Raw genomic sequence first — 6,248 nt, 5'->3', positions numbered from 1 at the left:
GAATGCCCCCACACAATCACAATAAGCTTACATGTGAACAAGACCTTACCTGCGTTAAGTTTACCCGCATCAGCATCAGGCAAGCAGTGTTATAGCGAGCCATGTTCATGGGTATAACACCATTTTACCCTGAGAAATGCCTTTGAAAATTATCCCCCCCCCCCAAGAGTAATTTTGTAACAATCTGCATCATGGCAGAATCTGCGTGTGCAACCGTGCAGGACGACTTTACTGAGTTCTTTCAAAGTGAACTTACATGTGTATATTCCCTTGGAAAATCCTGGGGGATCTGGCCGAGCACATGCACAAATTTCCTCCCACAAAGCTACGCCTGCTCCAAGCAGGGCATAACTTGTGTGGGGAGACTTACGTGCATACCTTTTTACTAACAAAAAAAGTAGGTAAGACACAACTCCGTCCCCGAAACACCTCTCCTCCGTATGCGTAAAAGTACTGGGTTACGGGTGTACAAGCACTGAGCCTAGCTCAATTTTAGACCAGCCATTTCCGTGCACAAAACTGGGTAGGCACACAGAAACAGCTTTGAAAATTACTGTCTTATTACCTCTCCGTTCCTAGTCTGGCAATTTGGATTCAGACTGGAAATGAGAATGCCAGCTTCCCCTGTTCCTGAACTATGCATTTTCTGCCTGACACCAGGAAGACCGTCTGACCCTTTAAGACAGCAGACAGTATGCAGAATTGGGGTAAGATAAGGAAAAAAGGATAGGATGGGCCAAAGGCTTGTGTGCATATCACTTCAGAAGTATATGTTTAGGTTTTTCTCTAAATAGGATTTCACGTTTTAGGACCCTGCTGTTTGCATATCAAAGACAGAGAAAAGAACAGTACTAGAACCTCCTGAGTTTAAAACGTAGGCAGAATCCAGATCTTAACTCTGGAACTGCCTTACAGCGAGATGGAAAATACACTTGAGAGATATTTGTATCTCTCTTTTAGCTCAGGGACCGAACAACGTTCTATGGACAAGTATGAGTCTAGTTAGTTTAGTCCACAACCAAACAGCTCTCCCAAGAAGGCTGTCTTCAGCAATAGGGACTCCTGCTGTGGAAAGAAGCAGTGCTGGTTACACAAGAGGGAGCTTGGAGCAAACAGTCCATTGTTTCTTCTTACTACCTTGCACATCTAAAAATATGCAGCATTATGGCACAAAACATGTGACACCGCTGTTACTTAGAATATCTGCCACGTAGAAGATTAAAAAGAATAGACTGACCAGCATCTAACTATAGAGAGATCAATCCTTTTCACTGTCTTCTACAACCTTTCACCCATTAGTCCATCTCCAGGACTTTCTAATGTCAATCCAGAGCTTTGTGACCAGTCTTGCTTCAAACAGGTACATGCACAAGATTTACAGGTGTTCTTAAACACAGCACAGGTATTAAACACAGCTATTGAGATTCACAGTTACAAAACCTGAAAGAGGTCCATATGCAAGGAGTTTGTCTGGGTAACTTTTAAGTTATGTCCATGTTGTAAATTTTATATTTTTATGCGTGTGACATTGTAACCCACCTAGAACAGTGATGGGCGGGAATAGAGATATTCTAAATAAATACATCATAAATAAGCTACCTGGACAAACCCCGAGGTTTCAATTTCTGGTCCCTCTAACCGCATACATTTTACCTGGTAAGTCATTACCTGATAAAATGTACCTAGATAAGCTAGAGGCATTCTGGAGCAGAGTTAAGTTACTCGGCTCATGCTGATAGTTAGAGTTAGCTGGATAAGTTATCCAGCAAAGTCTGGACATATGTGAAAGCAGCGATACCCAGATAACTGTAACCTTAACCAGCTACAGTCAAAATATAGTTGGTTAAGTAGCAAAGTAAAAAAAAAAAACAAATCCCTTCTAGGTCAGCAGATTCAATCACCTACCAACCAAAATCAGTATAAATTATGTAGGGCATAGTATCCAATCCCACCCCATCCAAAAGAATTATAAAATGCTGCCGACCATAGAGCCTGAGCAGTGTTCTCACCCTCCCTCCACCCCTCCCAATTTTCCATAAAACCCCCGGGCTGGCCAACCCCTCCTAGGCTCCTCACCCATCCCGCAACCCTTCATTCAATCCTCCCAGAAGTCCTCAGAGACCCCATGGCTGCCAGAAGCAACGATGCACTCCTTCTGCTCCCAGAGACTAGCACTGGCATTGCTGTTATAGCGATGCAGGATGCTGCTGGGAGTGGTGGGAATGTTTTGTGCTCCCTGCGGTCATGGGCGTTCCAGGAGGGGTGGAACGATTGTCCTAGGGGTTGTGGGTAGGTAGGGAAGATGGGGTTTAGAAGGCGGCTTCAAACCTATGGGGTTTTTTTTGAAAACCCAGGGAGGAGGGGGCGGGGAGGGGCTTCCCTGGGTGCTAGATCCACAACATTTACAACTATTTTTTGGGAGGGAGGGAGGATGAGGTGCTATACCCAATTGTAATTTATACTGATTTGGTTACTAACATATTAGGTCCCATGGAAAGTTTATTTTTTTTTCCTTTGCTACTTGACCATCTACATTTTGAATAAAGGTGTTTAATGTTAAAGTTATTTGGGTAAACATATCTATATAATTTATACCTATATTCAAATATAGCCAGTTAGGTTTGCAAGTTATCTGGTAATATATTCATAAATAATCTGGAGAAAAGAAGAACAAGTGAGGTGACCACAGTTGCAACTGATAGAAAATTGTTTTGAGTGTTAAGACAGCAGCAGATTGTAAGGAACTGTAGATGGGCCCTTGTGAGACCAAGAGACTGGGCATCTAAATGGCAGATGCAATTTAATGTGGACAATTGCAAAATAATGTACATAAGGGAAAATAATCCCAACCGCAGGTCATGATGCTGGGTTCCATGAAAAAGGACCTCGGTGACCTTGTGGACAATACCTTGAGATCTTCAGCTCAGTGAGCATTGGAAGTCAAAAAGGCAAATAGAATGTTAGGAATTATTTGGAAAGGAGCAGAGAACAAACTAATAGAGAATGTCATCATGCTTTACTATAGATTCAAGAAGCAATCACACCTTGAGGATTCTGTGCACTTCTGGTTGCCCCGTCTCAGAAAAGACAGAGGTCATAGAAAAGGTACAGAGCAGGGCAATGAAAATGATAAAGGGAATTGAAAAGATTCCTTATGAAGAAAAGCTAAACAGGTTAGGGCTCTTTAGCTTGGAAAAGAGATGACTGAGAGGGGATATGATCAAGAATCATAAAATCATGAGTGGGGTGGAATGGGTAACTAAGGAACAGCTATTTATGCTTTCAAATAACACTAGGATTAGGAGACACTCCATGGAACTAGCAACCGGTAGATTTACAATGAATCATAGGAGAAAGTGCTTTTTCATTCAGCGCACAATCAAGCTATGGAATCTGTTGTCAGAGGCAATTAATATGGTGGGGTTCAAAAGAGGGTTGAACAAGTTCCTGAAGGAAAAGTCCATAAACAGTTATTAGCCAGGTAGACTTGGGAAAGCCATCGCTTATCCCTGGAAGTGAGATACAAGAAATAGATCTGCCAAGTATCTGTGATCCAGGCTGGCCCCTGTCAGAGTCAGGAAGCTTTGCATGGTGGATCTTGGTCTGATCCAGCATGGCACTTCTTATGTTCTTATCTGGATAATTTTAGCCAAGTATATTCAGTAAGAGACTTATCCCACTGAATATCCATGACAAATTATCCAGCTAACTTTAGCAGGATAACTAGTTCGCTCCCTGGCTTACTAAAAATGGACCTCAGATGAGATTAATTCATATGCCTGGCCCTAAACCAATGGAAATGACTAGTCTTGTTTAATTTTTTTTTAAGTAGTTGTTCAGAATTCAGAATTTCAGGCAACTCTCCTGTGCACAGCTGCAGCAAACTCCTCAACTTCCCTGTGGCTCCATCTGCCACAGAGACAATAGTTCCAGAATCTTGATAACTGGTGAACGGGGTAAAGTGATCAACCACTCTTGGGGGCCCTATTAGTGAATACAGGCTGGCAGAGTGTATCATTATCTAAATATTGGAAGCACTGAAGAAGAGGAAGGCCTCTTGTTTACACTACAGCTTTCTAGAGCCCGTAATTATTTTCAGATGTCCATAGAATTCATGTCAAGGCACTCCCACATGGTGTGAAATATAAGGGATTTCCAGCACATAGCTCAAAGTTATAGGTTCTCATGTGTCATAAGTTGCCCAAAACCCATTTTACTGTCATGTTTTAAAACTTCAGGTATTCCCCCATGTGGTTTGATATCAGAGCTATTCTTTGGACTTTTTTATGTGGGGAAACAAAAAAAATTGCATTGCATTCATAATATACTTCTAAGACTGCTGAAAAACTACAGTACAGGAATATATGCTACCATGAATCTTCATGCTATAATAATATTTATACTAAAGGCTAAACTTCACAATTCCATAATGCACAGCTTTGATGTATCCATGTGAAAGTGGGAAAAAGAGGTATGGAAGAGAAAGGAGTTATTAATTAGGATAGGTAAAGATCATAAAGGTAAGGCTGGGCTTAGCCTGGATATGTACCAGCAATGCTATTGGATGGAAATACCCAGCTTTCAGGTAATTGTTGGAACAAAGCTCTCTTGAGCTTAATGAGTGCAGATTAATGAACTGCTTCATAATTGTGCACCCTGTACAAGAGAAAGAAATGGATACATCTATAAACTCCAAAACACAAAGAAACAAATAAACTAAGCTCATGTTTAAAACTCATATAAGTTGATGAGCTCAGGGGGGATGACAAAGCTGTTGACACCTGCAATAAACTTACAGTGAAGGTGATGGGAGCCAAGGCAGTGGCAGTATCTGAGTATACTCGGGCCAGACTCAGTGGGAACCTTACTGGCTGAGCAAAGGAGGAAAAAGATCAGAGACTGAATAGGAACTCAGGCAGCAGGGAACATAGGTACAGTACAAATAGGCAAAGTAGGTGAACCAAGAGGTCTTTTTCTACTGTCTATGTTTCATGTAAGAAAGGGCTAACGATCAACCACAGATTGGCCAAGTCACACCTTCTACTATAACCAGGAAATATGCAATGATGTTGAATCTTAGATTTAATTTTCTAATAATGTTCATGTTGCTGCTTAGAACAATTTAAGCAGGGATAGAAAAGCCAGAGGGCTGAACTTGATCTGACACAATAGGGCCTTCTGTGATTTGGAGTCTAATGCAAATGGAACTTCCATGTCTCGGTCTGTACAGTGCTTGTTCTAAGTTATTATTACTGAACTCTGAGAAGAACATATGAATGCAATAAGGGGTGCCTGGAACTGCCTGCAGCCTCTGTCCAATGTTATCAGGTCAGCTTAACTGTGAGGATACTAAAGTCGAGTCCCAACTGGCTTACACATCCTAATGTGAAGCAAAAGATCAATGGAAAATTGAATCTCCCCTATGTCCCAGCATGCAGGCTGCTTAGAATGTTAATTTCCTTAAATCATGATATAAACTTAAATCTGTCAGAAGTCTGTACATTGGCATTCTTAAGTCAACTGAAAAGATACATCTATCTATCTATCTCTAATGTACATAAATATGAAATCCACTACCCCTTTCTAAGATTTGAGGGTTGCAGAAAATGTGTAGGGGTTATTTCATAGTGCACTGCTGACCAATCCACACACACACACATTTATTTATTTTATTTAAGTTCTTTTAATATACCGATGCTCAAGACCAAGTCTTATCGTACCGGTTTACAATGGAACAAGGGGAAACCATTAAACAACTGTATAGAAGATAAAGTTACATTAAACAGGGAGCAAAAAACTTGGGCTTTGGAAGACAGGAAAGAAATCAAAATATTATAACTGGAGAGTACTGAAAGTAGTTATCAACAAGAACAATTAAGTAGCGAGACTAATAAAGGTTAACAAAAGGTTAAAGAATTCGGCTGGTGACATATATATATATATATATATATATAGAGAGAGAGAGAGAGAGAGAACTTATTTAGGGACTCGTAGGTGCCCACTAACTACATTGTCTCTGGCTTAAACCCTTGGCTAGGATTTTAGTATTTGCAGACCATCCCTGCAGGCAGGTCCACAGAGACTTGTCTGCATTGGTCAGCAGTGCACCAAAACTGCAGGCTGTGCACAGGGAAAAGTGTGGTGGTTTGAGTCGGATTTGGGATTTGGAGGAGGAAGTTAGTAGCACTGCCCCCCCCCCCCCCCCCCCCCCATTTTAGGCCACTCAGCCTGATCCAGGGGAAGAGACT

The sequence above is a fragment of the Rhinatrema bivittatum genome, chromosome 12 (assembly GCF_901001135.1).
Source record: "Rhinatrema bivittatum chromosome 12, aRhiBiv1.1, whole genome shotgun sequence".
In the NCBI taxonomy this organism is placed as follows: domain Eukaryota; kingdom Metazoa; phylum Chordata; class Amphibia; order Gymnophiona; family Rhinatrematidae; genus Rhinatrema; species Rhinatrema bivittatum.
Note: the sequence above shows the minus strand (reverse complement) of the source record.